The 22,868-nt window shown below is 39.5% G+C and overlaps 1 protein-coding gene across 8 annotated transcripts in view; it reads right to left on the bottom strand.

Moving 5' to 3' along the window:
* The window catches only part of CREB5 (cAMP responsive element binding protein 5), a 278,443-nt gene that overhangs the window by 44,241 nt on the left and 211,334 nt on the right, over positions 1-22,868 (bottom strand). The window lies entirely within an intron of this gene.

Here is a 22,868-nt window from a genome sequence, read left to right as displayed (position 1 = left end):
GGCCCTTTGGAAATCACTGCAAAATAGAGGGGGATGAATGTATGAAGGAAGCATGCACACACACACATACAATCAGTGCGAGTTTCCTGTATACAATTAATGACAGAAGAATTATTTTAAGTATTTTTTACAATAATGAACAAACTCAATTCACAATCACAGAAATATTAATTACAGAGTGCTTAACATTTATACCTGGAATCTGAAATGCTTGGGTTATCTGAAAAGCTGGACAAAGTTCAATTCATCACTGAATTTAACCCAAAGCTCTGTTTTAACTAGGGGAGCAAGCTAGCATGCTATTCCTGCTGTGTGTCCATATGTTTCTCATGTGAGAAAACACCCTTTCCATATATATAATGTTTCCTGGGATGGGCCTCTCGGCGTTAACAATGTCTGGAAGAGATGTAGATTCGTTGTGCTTCAGTAAGTGCACACATTTCTGGACCCAAAGAAAGATCCAGCAATGGCTATTGTGGGAATGGGGGCAAGGGATTTGATCCCCCATGGTGTCTGTTCTGCTTGTGGAAGCATACCGTTGGAGGCATCCCATAGTAATATCTATGCCAGCTGCAACGTCAAGTTACGTAAACAAGATGTCTGCTCCCTATTTCTGTTGTGCTGCCGACATGAAAAGGCATTTCCCAGCAAAGAAATGCTGATTCACTGGTCAGGAAAATGAAATCATAAGCTTTCCTTGAGCTGAAATTATATGACAACTACACACAATTTACTGGCAACATTCTGCCCCTGTATTTAGAAATGAACTGCCTTGTAGGTAATGCAATATTCTAATGAAACTCCGAATGACTTCCATGGAAATGCAACAAGCAACAATGGGGAATCATCTCCAAAAGGAGATGATATAATCATAGACGAGTAGAGTTGAAAGGGTTCATGAAAGCCGCTGTGTCCAACTCCCTGCTGTAGCACCATCCCACTCAGATGGCTGTCCAGTTTCTTTTTCAGTGCCTCTAGTGCGGGAGAGCCCACCACCTCTCTAGGCAGCTGGTTCCACTGTCGTAATGCTCTGAGTGTGAGGAAGCTTTTCCTGATATCCAGCCTGAATCTGGGTTGTTGCAACTTGAATTGATTGTTACATGTCCTACACTCTTGCATCGGCAAGGAGAGATCTTGACCTCCTCTTTGTGACCCCCTTTGAGGTACATATAGAGGGAAATAGAAGGGTTAATAAGGAGGGAGTACATTTCTACACTGTGTCACAACATGGTCAAGATGTTTGAGGATGCTGCTGTAGTTCACGTATGAGGAATCAGAAATGACAATCTCAAAACAATCAGCCATTTGGCACTTTTAAAGTGCGTGATTAGGGAATGAATCTTATTTCAGTACTTATATTACAGGATGAACATGAAGTTAGTAATGCCGGCTTGCTGGATTTCCACTGTTTCTTTCATATAATAAACAGTGAATTTGGGGCAAATAAAAGCAAGACACGTCACGTATCAAGAAAAAGGGGTGAGGAATCATGATATGTGAACAATACCTATGTTAAAGTTTTCTGTGTTAGGACAAAAGGCTTACAAAATGCAAACGTGGTTTTAGATCTTTGATGCACAAATAAATAATCTGGAGTCTACACTAAAGTGTCAGTGAATGAGAACATATTCATCCATTTATGCCAGCTTTTCAGTTTTGTACCTGACGCTCAAGAAGCTAATCTGCAAGCTGGTTAGGTGTAGTCATTTCCCCACCACTTTATTCTCTCTCTCTCTCTCTCTCTCTCTCTCTCTCTCTCTCTCTCTCTCTCTCTCTCTCTCTCTGTGTGTGTGTGTGTGTGTGTGTGTGTGTGTGTGTGTGTGTGCGTGTGCACGTGTCTGTCTGTCTGTCTGTCTGTCTGTGAAGGGGGGATAATGTGTGTGATGGGAAAGATAACAGCCTCATTTGCCAGCAAGTAAGTCTAAAAATGTTTCATTAAAAGACGATTTTAGTGATGCTTTTCTGCTAAGCCGTCCTCCCATTTTTGATATTTATATTCTTAAAATGATAAACACAAGCAGTTCACAGGCTCCTTAAAGGGGACTACCATCCCATACTAAATTCCTTGTGTACAAGCTCTACACTTGCCTCTGAGCAGACAAGGATACAGTATTTTTGCACAGCAACTGCTTACATTTTCTGTGACTTTGGAGAGGGATGTGGAAAAAGGCAGGATTTTCCAGGTTCTCACATCTCTAATTATGATGGTGGGTAGCAGAGAATCTACTGGCCCAGGCATCCTTGGCAACTCATTATAAATCCTTTTAAGTTCACATAATATATGAACTGACACGCAGATTTAACAAACCTTACCTAACTTCTCTGTTTGGCTCTGCATTTTATCACCTTTCTTCCTTCTAAATCTTTGCTGAAGTGTATAATTGTAAAAGTTCCCAGCAGAGACAAAGGCAATGCCAACAGGAAACTATTGGTTTTATGAAGATGAGTCATTTATTTTTCCCCAAGAACGCATGGGGGTACAGTGCATGGGTGGGTGGGAGAGCCGCTTAGGTGAGCCAAATCTTCATTTCGGTATCACTGATGCATACATCTCCTAAAACAGAACGTTTTTCCCATTATGAAGTTGCTGGAGAGTTACAGCAACATAACAACTTGCAGAATATGGCTCAATTGCTATTTTTAAAAATAAAATAAAAATAAAACACAGACTTTAAAATAAACTATACAAGACTCTGCTTACAGTAGAGGTGTAAAAACATCTCCACAGTGCACTTTATGCAAGCTGAGGAAATAGTGCGCTTTGTATCAGACCACAGAGTACAATAGTGTGTGTATTTCAGGTCCTGCGAGAGGCATTCAGACATACTGTGGAGCGCCCCCCATAACTCCGCTTCGAGAAGAGAAGGGCTGTTGCTTTAAGAAGGAGCTGGTGCAGCATGTAGCAGGAAGGCCTGTAGATTCAGCTGCCTTCTTACCTCACTTTCCCTTCTGCAGTGACCTCACCCTGTTACAATGCTACTATTCATGCAGACGCAGTGGAAAACCACACACAAAAGTTTCATTTAGTCACATAAACAAGCATATTTAGCCTGTTTGATTAAAAATGAAAGCTTAATACTGTCATGTTAATTTTCTAAATTATGTTTGAAAAGAATACATTAATGTTAAAAATGTTTCTACCAACAGGCATTCCTTCATATACATACACAAATGCAAGGCCTTTGTTTCAGCAGAAAGGAAAAGGGAACCAGGGAAAAGGAATATAAAATGCATCTCCGAAAACAAGACAGAGGCAAAAGCTGTAGCTAACATGCATTCTATTGATGGTGGGAGACTTATATGGTAGATAATGGACAAAAGTATCCGGTAAAAACTTCATGTTGTTTCCCAAAGCTTTTATGGAAGACCCTCAGAATTTTAAACTCCCAAAACTGGAAGCTTCCATCTATTCAAAGCTCTGCTTGCCTGAGCTAGATAGGATGGAGGAAGCACAATGGATTCTCGTTCCAAAAACAAGAACAACCCCCAAAGCAGTGTACTGGCAGTGGTCAGGGAGGGTGATAGAGAGGTTGGGGTGTAAAAGTAGCCGCACCAGGGTGCTTTCCACCTCTCCTGCAAGGGTGTCTGGGAGGGGAATGGCCATGGCTCCATTTTGGATTCCCCTTCAAGGTCATAGCAGTGTCTATCGTCTTGGCAGTGGAAATCCACCATATCCATGGAATGGTGTTGGTGGCACACGTTTGGGAAGGTCCATGTCGGACTCTTTAGTCCATTATTGCTCTCTTTGGACATGTGAATTTTGCCCTAGACTGAAATCCCTCTAAGGAATTTCAGTCTAACTAAGGAAACCATGGAGGTTTCTATTAACTATTGGCCATGTTTTCCTTCATTTCCACAATATTACAGTTGTTCCAGTTTTGCATATCTCCAAACTTTGTGGCCATAGCACACGGTAGATTTTTGTCAAGTATTATCACAGAGTCCTGAATACTCACAACCTTCAGTTTAGATTGATAAAGAAATGTAATTGAACAAAATAAATCTTAGAGTACTTAGATACTGGCTATAAGTACTCAATCACTTTGTGTTGATATACAAACTTGTAATAATGTGTTTTTCAACTGACAAATCAAATCACGTGGAAAGTTCTAGCAATGTTCAAATAAACTTGAACAAAAAACACAAGTAGAGCTAGGAAATGACATATATATTAAAATTGGGACTTGGATAATTATTTGTAGAGTCCATCTCAAAATGTGATAAGATGCCCCTTGTAGGTCATTACAGTGATATGTGGAATTTTTTCAATGTTGAACAGTTTGGTTTTAAAATGTCCAACATGTTCTTTTCCTGTAAATAAAGTGTTTTCTGTACTATAAATTAACCAAAAAATGAAGGGAAGCTCATTTCAGGATCAGTATTAATTTAAGTTTATCAGGTTTGAAAAAGATTCCAGATACGAGAGAGCTCTATTAATAGAACAGCAAAGCCAGAAAGAAACATGTGCTATGAAAGTTCATTTTGTTATTTAAAGTAAGATGTATTTTTTCAGGCAGAAGGATTTTCAGGTTACTTAACTTTGTCTCTTTCTCATCTAAATTCCTGCAAACCAAAGTGGGGTTGCTAAGTATGGGGGAAGAATTAGTTTGCTTCATATTCTAATGAGAACCAACCTGAAACAAACCATGAACTGAAACACAATTACCCTTCAATATTCTCTAAATTTTGTGACGCAGTCCTCCAACAGAAAAATGTGTAAAAACACTAAACGGACATGTCTTAAAACTGCACGTATTAGTGAAAATATTAGAAAAATGCATATAATGTGAGAAATTGACACTGTTGAATTTTGTGCAAACTAATGTGGAAACAAAATAGAAAAACCCAAAACAGACACACTTGCCTGTCTGTAGCTCACATCTGAGTGAACTGAAGGAAGAAATATTATCTCAGCAAGACCTTTATATCCTGAAAAGCACGCATATTTAAAGAAATATCTTTGCAAACATCTCCCCTTTATTTTGTGTATTGATGATACATGTTAACTGTTAATTCTGCCTTTCCTGAAAACTAATTGTTATACCAAAGTCAATGAACATGATTAAAACTCCACAAATACTTCTCTCTCTTGTCTACAAAGGGAATTGCTTCATTTGTTCCTGCTCCTATTGTGGAGATTTATAATTCCAACACATAAAATATATTTTCTCTGCTAGCTTCCCTCTGATCAGTGGTTTTAACAGGAACATGGTTAGTATAATGATCATATTTTTAAAATTTGTTGATTCCAAATATATATAGGCAACTTTTCAGCAATGCTCTCAGAAAAGCTGATAACAAAATAATAAAATTTAATTTTAAAAACAATAAATAATTATGATCAGAGCAAAAGAAGCCAAAGCAGAGCAAAACAATGAGATAAGATGCCAGCAGACAACCTTCATGAATACTTTAAAGTGCTGGGCAAATTAAAAAGACTTCAAGAGATGGGGTGCCTCAACAGAAAAGGCCCTGCCTGTTGTCATCACTCAAGCAGAGATGGATTGCAATTTTCCCACCACCACCATGTCAAAAAATGCAACCGTAAAAATTAATAACCAGTGATTTATCAGAACTGCAGGGTCTTTAATAGTGCACATGAAGTCCTATGCATGATTTCTCAGAGTTAAGTTCCACTGGGTTTAATAGGTTTACTCCCTACTAAGTATATTTAGGATTGCAGTCAAAGCCATATGGTGCTCCCTTCATCCAGTACTTTCCTATTGTTTTCCTTCAGTGGAAAGGATCAGTTCCATGAAGGGCCAGTATACCTTCTTTGAATGAAATGGAGAATAATTTTGGTGATTCCGAAAAGGGAAGGAAAACATAGGGGCATTCTTTTCCAAAATAGATTTATTTCAGACAGATTAGATTCCATCTAGTGACATTTTCAATTGCATACTTCAAATAAGAGCTCAATTTATATTTAATACGACAGTTATTGTGTGTTAATGAAATACTAATGGATTATGAAAAACATATTTTTTGCTCAGGTTTAACAACCCTAGAGTAGAAAGAGCTATCTGAATCTAAACACACATGGCTTTAATCTCCTATTCAGCTGAAAGATTATTAAGTGTATCATTTGATTATGACCCAATTATATATGTAATGCAACTGAATAGGTAAGAATATTTATCTATGAAAAAGCAGAACTTGGTTTATTATTATTCTACATGCAATAACAATTAAAAAATAAGGTCAGGAGGCCATAGGATTGCACTCCTACTCATTTTCAGATGCTTTAAAAATTTATTGTAAGCTGCCCCACCAGTGTATTAAAGGGTGGGGCATAACTGTTAATAGCAAAGAAAATGAAGAGTCCCTCTTGCTCTTTTAAACTGAGCAGAGGATGTCTGAACTCTACTCTTGGTTTGAGCTATCCTTGGTAAGGTAGTTGAAGGCACAGGTTAAACAAACCACAGTTCCTCATATTTGGGCATCATAGGGAACTGTGGTTACTTTAAAATCAAAAGCAGGTCCTCCTTGTGGATACAAAAATGTAGCAAACAAGAAGGAAACATGAGAACTTCAGGCTTCATTCACGTAGCCAGAAATGACTGTTTTCTATCATTTTCATTTCAAAAGGTGTCCATGAGCTCCTGGTTTCTATTTTGAAGTCATAACTGGAACAGCATCTGCTGGGAAAGTACACTGGCCACATTTGGAAAATGTCTAAGAGCCACCAACCCCATCCTCAAACTGAGCAGAAGAGTCCTCCTGTTTTCAGAAGACTGGTCTGCATGTCACTGACTGGAAGGTTGTTCCTAGTTCCCTCCCTCCAGAGCAGTGCTGAATGGGGACCAACTGGCTGGCCCTTGTGTCAGTCATGAAGTCCCCACCTCCTTTTCTCAGAGCAAGAGTTGATAGAGGAACAGAAAAATAAAGCAGGAAGGAAACATCTGAACAGGAGACTATAAAATAAATAAAATAAATAAAAAATAAAAGAGCTGGAAATAAAAAAAGAGTGGATTAGTTTGCCAAATTTTGGCACTAGATAAAGATGCTCCAAATGTGAGACTAGAAAAAAATGTAGGAGGATGCAGAGCTCACGCAACAGTAGAAAAGAAGGGGGACTCCCCACCCCACACATGTGCTCTTGCCTGGAGGTACGCCTGAATGCCACCTTCTGCAACATACAAAATATGCAACCTGTTGTTTGCTTCAGTTTCATGGAGAGTTTTCATAAGATCACCAATTTTCCACACATGGCTATCAGCCTACTTAACCTAGATAAGCCACAGCCATCCTCATGAGTTAGAGTCATTCTCCACATAGGCTATGGTGCTCACAACTGCAGACTCACACTGTCTACATCAGGAATGTGTAACATTGTGCCTACACACCCCAGTGTGACCACAGTCAGCATTTTTTGGGGCTGACTGGTACACCTTATTCTTAGCTGCCTAGTGATGCCGTTAATGGAATAGGCGGACACATAAATATGTTAATAAATAATAATAAATAAAAATTTTAATTTTTTAATAAATGTGTATTTTCTTAGCAGCGGGCTTGCTTCAAAACAAAGTGGGAACCTCTAGCTGTTGCCATCTTGATTTCCCATGAATGCCTTAGGGCAGGTTACTTGTCCTTCATTTCTTCTAATTATGCCCATCCAGGTCAGTCATTTTATAGTTGTGCACAGTACAGTTATTTCAAAAGGTGTCCATGAGCTCCTGGTTTCTATTTTGAAAGGCACATCCAACAACATAAAGCTATACAAATCTAGGAAAGTGACCATACTTGACAAATGTGCTTAATATTGAATGGCATGGGCTGCAGCTTTTTGCTGCCTACCATTTGAAGATATGGTGAATGTTTAGAGTCCCCATGCATAAAAAGGGCAACATAATAAGTTTTGCAGATATTCCAGCTCAGTGTGGATCAGCAACCTTCTAGCATTTTCCACACAGTGAACAGAAGCAAAGAAACTACAAATATAAATGTACAACTCTACATATGTTTGCTCCATAAACACTTTTTGAGGCTCTTCTTTAAAAAGAGAGAGATACCCATTTTTTAAAAAAAGATGAACTTGGAACTTACTAGATGTACCATATACTTTTTATATAGGATATACTTAAAAAAATCAATTGCCAACAATGATGTCACTTTTTAGGTTGTTAGCCAAGTTTTCAACCAATTGAATTTTACGTCCGAGACATGTAAAACCATTTATCTTCCAAAACTCTGGCATTCACATTAAACACTTCAATTCATACTTCATTAGGTACTCCTAGCAACCCAATAAACACACAATAACTGGGGAGGTTTTCTTAAAGAAAGAATGAATTGATTTAATTAGAAATACTGTTTCAATTAGATTTCAGTTCAGCAAAAACAAAGAACTGATTTTAAAACACACACACACACACACAAGCATTTTGTCTGTGACACAGACTTTGCCATAAAACACTCAGGATGTTCATCAATGAGTCCTTACAGGATGTACCCTACAATGGTGCCACTATTATTTATAATTACATATGACAATTTAAAATTCTTTCTAAACATGCACAGTGTTTTATTTTTACATTTCTTTCTCTTTCTTTGATTTTTTTCATGCCTTTGTAACAACCTTCAGAATAAGCTCTGTATTGTTACCAGTTTACACAGGGAAATCTCCTTAAGGCACAGAACGCTTTCTGGGTAGACAACGGGAAGCCCCATTATCAGAATTAGGCTCCAATGCAGGCCTAGAGGGGGCAGTTCTTGCTCACCAATTCGACTGGTTCTAGCTGGGGGCTGGAACCTGATTAAGAGCTAGGGATACAGATGAAATTGATTCCATTACAATTTAGTGTAAATTTACCTAGTTTTGCATTTTTGAACCACTGGGTTTGAATAACTCTTGCACATGTCTTCAAGTTTTACAATGGAATTCTTCAATAACAAAGTGTGTAAAAGAATGTGTATATGAGAGGGAATAGCATAAAAAGCGCTACATTAGGATATTGCTTGCAAAAAAATTAAATTAGGACAAAACATGTAGAAAAACGTGTGTTAGGAAAAGTGTGTACAAAAATGCTTTTGAATTTTTAAAGCAAATATAAAGGAAAAAAGATCTTACAATTCAGGAAAACCAAACAGAAGACTTGTAAAATCTCAAAATTTGAGATGAACCAAAGGATTGGGGGAAAAAATGAGAAAGGAAGAGAAAGTGTAATTGATCTATTCATCCATCCCTATGCAGACCAGATGGGTAGTTTCACTCTGTGGAGAGAGCAGAGCAGAGATTCAGACTTTCAGTGATTGTATCAGCTGTTGCCAATTCAGAGACTGCTTCGTCTTCGCCTGTTGCACCAGAAGATGGCTCCAGGGCCTGCCAGCACAAGTGGCCAAGTAGATCAGTGGGCTAGTTTTTAGCCTGAGAGATTTCTAGATCAAGAGTAAAGTCCCTGACATCTGGTCTTCTACAGCAGTGCAATTCTATATTTGTCTATGCTCCATGAAGTTACATAGTACTGAGCCATAATTCCTCAGAAAAGAATTTGTATGGGCTTCTCATTGAATTTCAGGTGAAATTTCAGCTCTCTTCCAAAACTTCTTCAATACAGTAGTTTCCTTAATTGTAAACAGAATAGAGAACTTTTAAATAGAGCTGTGAGTCCAGTTTTAATATTATTTAATTATATTTTAGTACCGTTGAAGGAAGGAATGGGCTTAGTCTTCCTCAGTGTGTTGCTCTCTAGATATTCTGAACTATGCTTCCCATAAATCTGACCACCTATTACTGGCTTGGACTGATTGGAGTAACAGTCAAAATGTTAGGGTTTTACACTGGGAAGCCTGAGTCTTTCCATCTTTTATTCAGCAATGTGAAGGCCAAATTAAATGGTGGAACTGCAGGTGATAGGTATGTTTACTTCAGCATGCAGAGGAAGAAGATAAACCATCTTTGTCCCAAAATTCTGGTCTTTGTTCCAAAATTCCACTCCAGCCCACATGGGGCTGTTAAAAAAAAGCATCCATTGACTCCAAAGGACGGGCAAAATTCTGGAATAAAAACTGGTTTTAATTCTCCCACTGAGAACACTCATTCCCAATTAGTTGCTGGAATATGCTCCCATGAATAAGCAAACCTTTCAGAGATAGCTTTACCACACATGATTGCAAGAACATTTATGTTGCAATCTTGTGGCTTTCCAACTTTTTACGGGGGAGGGGAGGCATAGGTTTATTTTGCCATTACGGCTGACACAGAAAGAACTACAGTTTCCTCCCTAAGACTGCAGGCATGACTGAAGAGGGCAAAAAGGAAGTTGACAGGGATGAACATAAAAGGAAGCTGTGACAGAGAGTTTACACAGCTTCCTGTCAGTGCCTTAGCCAAACAGCTAAGTAAAGAAAGTACATGGTGTGAGGCATAGTGGCATTAGAAATCACCGTTGTGTCTCGCACTGCACATTGGATGCATGCAAGCCTCTAGGGCAGAAGTCACTGGATGGTGCCCTCAATTTCTTTTTTGTCCTCACCCAAATTGTTGAAGCAACTCAACTCTCTCCCAAGAACACTGCCTCCACCTTGCATTTCACTTCACAAACATGGCAGGGGAAACTTGGGAAAGCTCAGCACAGAATTGTTTCCAGCTTTATAATGTTCCCAGTATAAGATTACAGTTTTAATCCACTCTAGAATATTTTGGCTCTGAAAACTTCAGATGTTTTCATAAGTGTATTTAGGTATAGCTTTCAGTGCCCAGCATTTCATACCTCTTAATCAATATTAAAAGTGGGAGAAGGCTATTTTTTAAAACTGAGCACCTGCTTTCTAATCAACATGGCTGTTGCATTCTATTTACATGGATGGGGGCTGTGATTATATGCGTACTGATCTGGAAGTGCCATTAAACTTAATCAAACTAACCCTATCCCTTTGTCTATACACAAAGCATGATTCAGTGAAGAAGCACAGTCCTGGAATTTCTGCATTGTACTTTTCATTCTGAGGCCCTTTAGAACTACTCAGGCACTGTTGTTAATTGGATAAAAATTATTGAGTTAGGGCTCACCATGGACACTCAGTAGAGCACTGTTTCTCCACAACTGTTCTGAAGTCCCAGAAAAACATGGAATAAGTTTGGTCACTTCCTCATTTACAGCCCACCTCCAGCATCCTAACCATGTCATTCTGGATGGTCATGACCGTTTCGAAGCTGCAGTAGCATGGAGTAGGAAAGAGACATTGGGAAAATTCCCTTCCAAAAATATCCGTCTGTCTACAGTTCTCAGAATCTACGCCTCACAGTTCTGAGGACTGATTTTCTTTCTCTAGAAAATTCCCCAGTTGATAATCTACTTTCCCTACATGATGCTGTTAATTCACTACATCTTCCCTCATTTCCATTGAAAAATTGTGATCCTAGCACTGCACAAGGAGCATTTCCTTTCTCACTTTTCTACCATACAACTTCTAGGTGGCATTGTGGTACAGCAGAATAGCACAATTATACAAGAAGAAATCACACTTTCTTTTGCCACCCAGAAATAACCATTTTCTTTGCTCTTAAAAAACTCATGGAAAGTGCTGCTTACAAACAGAAGTGAAATTGGAAGAATATATAATCATATAAACCAACAAACAACAGCAGATGATGAGAGCACAACAAATGAAACAGCTAGAATACATTACGTAAGTGCTAATTGAGGACATTTTCAGACACGAAACTCAAGTTAGCTTCAAACACTATCATCATACTTAGACAAGTTGCATTTTCTATTTGATTTCTCTTTCCATTTCTTCTCCACATTAATAGCATTCATATGCCATGCAAAACATGTGAGAAAAGAAATGGACCTTGTATCACATAAGCAACCACCCCCAGTCTCACTCAAAGCCTAAACAAATTCTAACTCAGAACAAATTTTACAATTAGAGCCTCTCCCTGCAATTCAACATTCCTTTTTTAATTTATCCAAGCTGTAAAATGTCATAATTAGTGCATTTCACACACTCTTTGAGTATACAAATATGGAATTATATACGCTAATTAAGAGAGTATATGGAACAAATATGATTTGTTTTAAAGTTACTACCAAGTGAAGGGAGGTCCCAGTTTAGGGCTCTCAGTCGATGTGCAAAAACAGATGAACCTCGGGAACTTGATGCACTGAAGTTTTGGATGGAAGGAAAACCACACTGGCACTGAGGTTATAAATGCAATGGCACACCAGTGACTCCGGATCTACCAATCAACTGTTTATCTGCAGGATAAATGCAGCTTTCTGCTAGGGCTGTCAACAAAAATTGTGCAAGGTTGATTTTGTAGGTAAGCTGCCCCGTCTGAAATCCTGTGAGCAGAAACAAGCTGGGCACAGCCCAGCTTATGTCTGTTTCAAACTTAATGCTTCTCAAACATACACTGCTTCTTACTGTGTGAGCTCTTGCCCAGTCTAGGGGGAGGGCTTGCACCTCAAACATGGATTTCAATTCAGAGGTTGGTGCTTAGTGGTCTGGCACAGCTGTGGGTAACCTGTGATTCAATTCTAACCCTCTCCTCCCACAGCATGATGAACAGGAGTGGGTGGGAAGGCACTGAAAACTGATATGGCCAAGTCTCCAAGGTGGAAGATTCAAATTTGGTGGAAGCACTTGCTTATCAGCCAGGGACATCCCCCCTGGCAACAGTGCAGCTCAACAGAAGAAGGTGCTTTAGGGGAATCTTCTTGGGTCCATCATCATCAGAAGAAGGCAAGGCAGAAATGCCCAGTCAGATCAAGCCGCAGGCTGACAGCATGATTCCCTGTCAGGACCAAAAGTTGGATAGCAATTCATAGAAGCCACTGGGAAGTATATCACAGTCTTTGTAAGAGACAACCAATCACAACCTTGGAAAATTTTGAAACTCTTTTGGGAATGGAAGTGTTGTGGAAGACCAACTTTTGGGAACTGGATTAGTGTGTTGAGCACTTGGCTTATGTTTTCTAAGTCCAGAGAGATTGTATGAAACTCCTTGGTGGCTTCCCTTATCTATGTTTTTTGCCTCTGAGAAAGCTATGTGCTCAAAAAAGGAATTGCAGCAATACACTAATGTTATGCTGACTCTTACCTTGATTACTGGAGGCCAGTCAGTACATGATGCTTCTTACCTTAACAAAGGTAAAACAGCCCTTAGAGGCCAGGCTGGGGTAACTGGCAGAGTGGTGTCTCCTTTGCATATGGGAAACACCCACTAGACCCAGCCCCTTACCCATGACTGTTTATAAAATGATGAAGTTGCATGTGTAGTTGACTCACCATACATCAGGAACTACTATGGTGGCAGCATCTTTCTTACTTTACAACATATTGTGAAGAGAAGACTGGCAAATGCTCTCATTCTTGGGGGAGCCCTGTTGCCCTTGTCCTGGTCTCACCATCCCCCTTTCCCCTTTTTGAGCAAGCAACAGAAGGAACTACTCAAATTGTTGTTCAAAAGCTCAAACTTCTTCCAAACCTCTCCCTTCAAGATTTTTCAAGCACTCAGAGAGAGAACTAAAATGGTCCGGTTTCTTATGGGGCAAACAATGGGATGTTTGAGTGATCATACCTCCCGATGTTCCTGTAGTTAACCAAGTCCTCAGCATGGTGGCCTTGGGCACCAAGATGTTCACATCCAGCCTTGGTGACTTCCAGGCTCCCACCCTTCTTGATTTTTAATGCATTCCTTAAGATTTTTAAACAAACAAACAACCCTGAGAGAATGGCATGCTGCAAAGCCTTTGCCAGATTCAAAAGAATGCCTTTGAGTATTGGAACTCAGATCACACCTTTGCCTTGCAAGCTGAATTTATTTTAGTCTCACCAATTTGCCTTCTCGGAATTTCATAATTCGTGACCAGACATCTTATGCATGAGCAAGCTTGCTTCATGGCAATCACTTTGAACCATTTTCAAAGTTCCAAATGTGTCTTATGCTCAAAAAATGTTGGGGACTCCCTCTGGAGAAGAGAGCCAAAATCTGGCCATCATGCTGTATGTCTGCATTAAAGCACACCTACATATGTTGCAGCTTTATAACCTTTTATTAGAGTGCCTTAAAACCAGGGACTAATAAATGTGTTAACTGCAAGTGTTGAAGATTTTATTAAATCACTACTAACAGTGCAAACTTATTTTGGGGAGGGGGGCATAGCTTAATAGCAGGGCACACACTTTGCATGCAGAATGTCCCAAGTTCCAGCATCTCCCGTTGGGGCACAAAAAATTTTTGCTTGAAGCCCTGGAGAGCTGCTACCAGTCTGTCTAAGCAGAACAAAGTTAGGTAGATCCAATGGTGTGACTTGGTAGCTTCCTATGTCCATCTCCAGTAATGCTAGTAGTCCTACAGTAAACCTTACAGGCCTTACATTCATTAACTGTAAGTGCAAATGTGAAGCAGCACTAAGGGAGGGATCTCAAGAGCTTTTAGTAAGCCACATCTCCCTCCTATGTCTTCCTACGTCCACAGATCCTCTTGTGGAGTGTCAATAGTTTTAAAGTTATCCTGGTTCAACAGGTGGAGCCATTTTCCAGCATGGATCCACAGCCCAAAGATTGTGGAGTCCACTGCTTTGCTATGGTGCTGCACAGTGGAGAATAAGATTGGGCTCTAAGACTGTGATCTGTTATCCTTACTTAAGACCGCCTTGGTGGAAACCCACTAAGCCTAGCAGATTCTTTGGGTAATTTATAAAGATGTGGTGCAACATAAACAGCACTTCTTACCAGCCAGTTGGATTATAGTAGAAAAAGTAATGACAGGATACAAATGTAGCACTCTCGAACCGAACATATAATTATGAACTCATTTCGTCTCAGATGTGGGCAATGTAAGCAGTATCAACAGGCAACAGGCTATCAGGATTTGGATGGTTCAGCCAACTGTCAGCAATCTATATTTCTGGGATTAGGAAACTAAATAACGCACTGATTCTGCATATTAAGGGAAGATTCTGGCCATTAAGGGTATCTCTTGCGTTGCTGGCCTCACTTTGCAAAAACATCCCCCACCCACCCCATATTGTCTGTCTGCCTGTCGCTCATCACCTACCTAATCACGTTTGTGTGTGTAGGTGTGCGATTCCCAGCCAGTTGAAGATAGCACATCAAATAATGTTCTTACTAGGTTTGAAATTGTCACAGATGCTGCGAGTGTTGCTGCAATTGCCTAGCATGGCCACTGCTTAGGAATGCACTGACAGTAACAATTATCATTCGCTTCCCTTAAGTTTCAAATTTAGTGACTCAAGGGGGAAAGGGAAAAAAACTTAAGCTTTTTGGAGTGTTGGAGAACAGGAAGAGTGAAAGGGTTAGAGTTGGGGGTCATAGCTGTGCATGTGAGTGTGTTGTCATGTCATATGAACGTAAGTACACAAGAAGAGCCATGCTGAATCAGACCAAGGTCCACTATTCTGGCTCCGCAATTGTTAAGCAGCTGCCTGCAGATAGCCCACAGGCAGGATATGAGTGCAACAGCACTCCCATCATCCCCAGCAACTGGTATACATAAGCATACTGCTTATACTATCAGTTAACTGATAGCCACTAGCACTAGCCTTTAATAGCATTCTTCTCTGTGAATTAGTGCAATCCCCTTCTAAAGCCATCCAAATCCACAGTCATCCTACATCTTGTAGTGAATTCCATAACTTAATTACTTGCTTTGTATGACAAAGTGTTCCTTTTACCTGAAGTTGTGTCCTAGATACTGAAGGATGTGTACTGATTGGGACCATAAGAACACATGTGTCCTTCTGGATCGCACCAAAGTAATCAAACCAGGTGCATCCAGGAGGCAGTAATGATCCCCACATCTGCCTCTTTTCTAGTGCCTGGTGTTTAGGAGTATCTCCGAGGAAGTTGCAGTTATTCTATTCCATCTGGCAGAAAATCTCAGGCACCTGAAGCTGTGTTTTTTCATATTTTAATCAAGAAACACACTGCAAGGTAAGTGAGCTATCCCCATCCTAAAATGAGTACCCAATTAAAATATCACAATAGACTACACTATATCATAGCCTGGCATGTGATTCCGATTCACTGAATAACTCAAATGTTTGTACCTGTGCACAGAAAACTCAGCCAAAAAAGAATATGTACACTGTTATGTTTATCCTTGCATGTATTTCCTAGACAACCTACGGAGGAGGTGGGGGGGGGGGACCTCACTGACTCATTGAGGCAATCCATGCTGGATGACAACTTCTTGAAGCAATTCTAAAGCTGAGTCCCAGAGGTGGCATTTGTGCCAAGTATCAATGACACGCTCCAGTAACATAAGATGCTCACTGTTAGCTCTGCCATTCCTAGCAACTCTCTGAGATTTGGGTTCCTTTTCCCCAGGCTACAAAAGGACAAGGAATGAGTTCACCGCTGAAGAACGAAAGGGTCTCAGTGGTGAAGGCTGCCTGGCAATTGGCTTGGCTGAAGGAGTGTTCCAGTGATTTTTCTACTTACTTCACTGCTTAGGAGTTGTCGTCAGTGAAGCCAACTAGTACAAGGAGGGAAAGGCACTGGTGCGAATACAATCAGGATGAGAAACATAGCATTACATTTTAATATTCTAAAGTCTCTGACTAAAAGGAAGAAAATGCTCACTTTCAGGAGTGTTCCAAGCATTTTAATATTTACTGTTTGAAAGTTAGGCCACTTTTAGGCATTAGTACAGGGCAGGCTTCCCCAGCCGGGTGCCTTGCATGTGTGCTGGACAACTACTCATATAATCTCAATGCAGCAAGTCCATTGGCCTTGATGACGAACGGTGTATCCTGACACACAGAAAAGACACCAGGCTGAGAATGACCTGGGCAACTCCACAACAGACTCAAATATCTGCAGAATCTGACCTGTTGGATTCTGCAGAGATTTGGCTTTTCCTGAATCACACAGATTCCATGGACAGGCAGGCCATTTAGCCTTCTGTAATGTTGCCAAATGCAATTGGAGAAAACTATGTAAAAAACACCAATGGACAATGAGGACCCCCCCCCCCCACACACACACACAGATGGAGTGAAGACTGTGAAGTATTAAAACGTGCATTTTGGAGAAGATCTGCATACTTTGAAACTTTTGCACATACAGAGGTGTGGCCATGCCTAGGTATGTAGAAATGTGCCTAAAATTCAATTCCATCAGCGAGTGGATGACAGAATGAAAAGCACTTGAAAAACTGCAAACATAGTCTGTATGTGCCTAAAGGGAATGCTAATGTGGGGGGTTTGTTGTCATCCTGAAAAAAATATCCCAATATTAACCTATCAATGAGACTGCTCTAGAATTTCTAGTCTGAGGTTACTGTAAACTAAGTTTGGGTGAGTCAGGTCCTTAAATGAGCAGGTTTAATATTGTTCATGTAAGGAGTAGAGTAGGTATCCAAATATGTTTTAGACTCTAGAATTAGCCTTTGGATGTATAACAAGACCACTTTCCATTAAATTACTTCTTCACTTGAAAGAAACAAATATGTTGACTTGCTTTGCTTTTTTCAGTTCTTATTGAAGCTCAAGGATAATTTCAACAAATAATTACAAAACCCCCTAAAATTTATTCAATTTTGAATCCTTATGGTGAAGGTTTTATGTAGGGTACATTGATTTGTATTCTTACCAAAGAATATTACTTATTGGGCAGATTAGAAATGTAATAAATAAAATGTAATGCATTTCTTATTTGGTACCAAAGGAGAAGCAGTTAATAACCTCAGTGAAATGGAGTGGAAAATCTTTTCCTAGACTGAACATCGTTATATGACTGAAGGTGAGAACTGGAGTGCCTGAATTTAAAGAAGAACCTAAATATAGTGGGCATTATGGAAACATGGTGGAAAGGAGGGAACCAGTGGGATATGGCCATTTTTGGATATAAACTTTATAAGGAAGGCTAGAGACGGATATACTGGAGGAAACATTGCTCAGTAGGTGAAAAAGGACATAGAGTTGGGTAGACTAGAAAACATAAAAGAGGCATACTTCTTCAAAGAAGTGCATAGCCATATGAGGCTCCAAAGATAATTTAGTACTGGAAACTGCTATTATCCATCCCCCAGACCAGAATGTTAAGGATGATCTTGAAGTGGAAAATAAAATCAGGAAGGCCTCCAAACAAGAAATATGTTGTAGTATTCAGTGACTTCAAAGTCATGATAAAGACATTAAATTTCTCACTGACCAAACTGATGGTGCCCAAGACCCTGGTCATGCTACCAACTTCAAAGGAAATGACAGTTTTGCCTTAAACCTAGTATGAGCTGTAAAGGTTGTTGAACTGATTGGAAACAGTGACCACAGTATATTGGATTTAATATAAATTTAAGTGGAAAATTGCCAAGGAAATCGAACACAGTCACATTTGACTTCAAAAGAAGAAATTTCTCTAAAATGTGGGAGCTAATAAAAAAGAAGTTGAAGAAGGGAGTCAAGAAAGTTAATCCCTTGAAAAGACTTTTGGTTGCTCCACCAGAACAGAAGCTCAACTAGAATGCATTCCATAGGCCAGAAATGGTAGAACCAAGTCCAAGAAGTTACCAGCATGGTTAATAAGCAGGGCCAAGGAATCTATCAGAAGAAAGAAGTCTTCCTTCAGAAAACAGAAATTTTGCCCAAAGGAGGAAAATAGAAGGGAGTGCATGCTTGTACAAAGGGGATGCAAGCAGACAATAAGAAATCTTAGAAAGTTTTAAGGAACATATTACACAACATCAAAACCAACAGTAAATAATTCTTTAAATATATCAGAACCAGGAAAAATGTTCTGAGGCAGTTGGACCACTGGATTACAATGGACTTAAAGGAATATTGAAGGAGGATAAAGAAACTGAGGAGGAACTGAATTAATCCTTTTCATCTGACTGCAGAAGTCAGGCCATGTATGTGTGCCCGAAGGAAGTTTTAAGAATTGAGGTGAATTGTGGTAAAAAAAAGATTAAGTTCTTAATCTTACTGACAAATTGAACGTTAATAAATCACTGGGCTCAGATGGTATTCTTCTGAAAGTTCTTAAATAATTAAAATATGAAATCATAGCTCTTCTAACAAAAATATGTAATTTCCACAGGAATGGAGAAAGGCCAGTGTAACATCAGTTTTTAAAAGAGATCTGGAAAGGAATAACTGCTCCGGGTAAATTGGTTGAAAGCATTATTAGAGATGTAATTAGTAAGCATATCGAAGAACAAGCCATGCTGAAAAAGAATCAACTTGGTTTCCAGAAGTGCTGCCCATTCTCATTAACCCTTTAGAGTTCTTTATGACTATCAAAAACATGTGGATTGTACAATTTGGTAAAAATTATTTCCTTAAGACTTCCAAAAGGCTTTTGACAAAGTCCTTCATGAAAGACTGCTAAGCAAATGTAGCACTCATGGAATAAGCAGAGAAGTCCCCTTATGGATCAGTAAAGAACAGAAAGCAGAAAGGATAAATTTTTTAAAAATTACCCAGTGTGTGATAGTGGTTAAGAGCACTGGATTATGACTGGGTTCTATTCCCCACTCAGGCACGGGACCAACTAGGTGACTTTGGGCCAGGTGCAGACTCTCAGCCCAACGTACCTCACAGGATTGTTGTTGGGGGATAAGATTGAGAGCAGGAACAGGACAAGGATGTAAGCTACTTTGAGGTCCTTTTAAGGAAAAAGTGGGATATAAATCTGATAGATAGATAGATAGATAGATAGTTTCTTAGTGGATGCATGTAAATAGAGGAGTCCTAGAAAGACCAATGCTTTTCAATTTATTCATAAATGATCTGGAATTACAAGAGAACAGTGATACAGCCATGTTTGCTGATGACAGCAGGGTGATTAAAACCAAAAAGGGACCAAGAAGAGTTCCAAAGGGATCTCTACAAACTGGGAGAATAGGTATATAAATGGCACGTGCAATTTAATGTTAGCAAGTGCAAAGGGAGGTATGTTGGCATAAAAAAATCCCAGCTTCAAGTGAAAGTTCACGGTATCTGAGCTAATGATCTTAGGGTTTTGGTAGACAGTTCGCTGAAAATAGTGACCCAGTGTGCATCTACTGTGAAAAAAGTAAATTGTATTTTGTGCATAATTAGGAAAGAGATTAATATTAAAGCTTCCAGGATCATACTCCCTTTATACAAATCTATGGTTTGAAGACACTTAGAATACTGTATATAGTGCTGGGGGAAGGATAGGTAGGACAATTCTTCTGACATTTTGCATTTCTACATGTAGCTTATTTCATGTATTTTTCTGCTATTCTTCATTTCTGTTACTCTCCATTGAGCAAGCTCAGGACATCCTACAAGGCTCCTCCTCTCTCACCCTCTTACTCAACATGAGTAATGGATTGGGTTAACAGCGAATGGCCCAAAGTGAGCATCAAAGATGAACAATGGTAACCAGGACCTCCCCAGTCCTGGTCTGACGCACCAGGAAGCATTCACATATTCTCCTTACTGTCAGTCTGAAGTGATGCAACACTGGGAGAAACCAAAAGCAAAGTAAATTCTCCTGCTTATTTCAGTTACTGTCCCTCTGCAACAAGAAGCACATTGTGTAGCACTTCTGAGTCTCTTTCAAAAAAAAATTAACACTCTCAGACCAGGCAAACTGGTTTCAGCATCCCACCCGTTGGTAGTGGGTGTGACTTGCAGTGCATTCCTAAAGTAGCTTCAGACAAATGAGTTTAGACTAACTTTAATGACCCTCAACTGCTGCCGTTCACAGACTCTGGAGTCGTATGCTGCAGCAATTACAATATGTTGCCACATGCTATGAAGAAAGAATTTAGCAGTGCACATTCCACTTCTAAAACTAACAGTATTACAGTGCTATTCACAACTGGTGTAAAACTTTGGCTTTAAAATAATGAAAAAAGGAAAGTGTACCCAGAAAGCATGTTTTCAGTGCCCAGAAGAAGACAATGTGAAAAGTTGTTATAATTTCATGCCATCAAGTTGTTGCTGACTATGAATGGAAGCGCTCCAAAATGTCCTGCCCTGTCAGCCCACTCAGATCTTATACACTTAAGGCTGTGGCGTCTTTTATGGGATTACTCCATCTTGTGGTTGGTCGTTGTCTTCTTTCACATTTGACTTTCCCTACCACAGGGATTCCCAACCTGGGGTGCCTGCACCTCTGGGGCTGCGAGATGGCATTTCAGGGAGTGCAACAACGAGAGGGCTGTGTCGCAGTTCAGCAAAACTGGAGAATCGTGAGGTTTTTTTTGCCAAAAATTAGGAAACTTGTGGATTGCAATCAGTAAGAAAGTTCTAAGTTTGACAAAATTGTGAATGAGAATCAGAAACAAAGAAGTCATTGAATTTTATGTTCATAATCAGGATTTTACTGTTAGCAATTTTTTTCTAATTGGTCAATTTATAGTTGAATTTTATGCACTGTGTTACAAACTTTTTTTTAGGTCAATTTGTTCACCTGCAAATATACGATTCAATTTGTGATTCAAGAAGTAGCAATTTTACTTCTTCATCTTCAAATGTGATATTACTTTTGTAAGGCATGTGAATATAAATCAAACATTTTCTAGGGGTGCGGGGCATAGAAAAAGTTGGGGACCACTGCCCTAGCAGTATTGTCTTCTCCAGTGCGCTTTGCCTTCTCATGATGTGTCTGAAGTATGACACCCTCAGTTGTCATTTTTGTTTCTAGGACAACTTCTTGCTTGATTTGATCTAGGATCCATTGGTTCATCCTTCTCTTGGTGCAAAAATTCACAAAGCTTTCCTCCACCTTCATGCTTGAATGGACTGATGTCTTCCTGTCAGTTTTGTTCACCATCCAGCTGAAGCCATACTTTTAGAACAGATTCACTGGATTCAGTTAGATTGGGTTAGTTATGACTAAGAAGTCCCGTGGATTATAGTGGACTAGAATCCAAACTCAAATTGGTGCTCCTAGATGTTTGGGCATCAATTGTCCACCAGCATGGCCCATGGTCAGGAATGGTGGCAGGTGTGCTCCAAAACATAGGGAGGAAATTGTTTTGAGGAAAGCCACTTTAAGGCAACGGATCACAGGGAAGTTGGTTAGCTTTCCCCGGCTGAAGGAAAAAGCAGCTATGGAGATATGGAGCAGAAAGACTGACAGCTGGATGCGGGGTTTTATTCACTGGAATGCTGCAGAACTATGAAGCTTGGCTTGCAGCAGAACTAAAGGATATGCTGTGAGTCATATTTTTATATTATGTTGCTCTTCCATCTCAACATGCCTCACTATCACATATCTGTCCATCTGGAAACACTCCTACTGTAAAAAGCCTTTTACTGTCTGTTCTGAGAAGCTGTGTTCCTGGGAGCCAAGCCGTTATTACAAAATTTGTGGGTAGTTATATCAATAATGATATAAAAATGTAATGAGACAAACTTTGCAAATCCTGACCTGATGGATGTTTTTCAAAAACATTAGGGAGCAATTTTCTAGCACACTTTACAGAAGAAAAATCAGGAAAAAATACCAGACTTACAGTTGCATTTCTGGATCAAATTCACCTTGATAGACAGATTAAATGGACCTATTACCTTTGATGTTATATGAAATTTGAGACTGGCTTATCTCCCCCACCCCTTTAAAATTTAATTAAGAGCTTTTTCCTCTTTAGAAATTGTTTAAGAAGCTTTGAAATTGGGTTAGATTTCTAAATACAGAGATCAAAATTAAGTTATATGTGTTTACAATTATATAGCAATTCAGTTTTTCAAAAAGTATAGCCATATGTAATTTTATAGAATAAATTTGTAAAGTGGAGATTTCCTAACTTCCACCCTGTATTTTTTTTCCTGAAGAGCAATTTCACTATTGGTTAAACCAGTTAGGACTGGGACAGTTTACATGAGTCAGTGGCTGTATTCACATATAATGCTAAGCAATGCTGCAAGGTTGCCGCCAGGCATGGTGTCTCAGCTTGTGTCCTGGCTTCCTGC

This window comes from Varanus komodoensis, unplaced genomic scaffold (assembly GCF_004798865.1).
Source record: "Varanus komodoensis strain SLA01 unplaced genomic scaffold, ASM479886v1 scaffold68, whole genome shotgun sequence".
In the NCBI taxonomy this organism is placed as follows: domain Eukaryota; kingdom Metazoa; phylum Chordata; class Lepidosauria; order Squamata; family Varanidae; genus Varanus; species Varanus komodoensis.
Note: the sequence above shows the minus strand (reverse complement) of the source record. Positions and strands in the feature narration are given on the sequence as shown.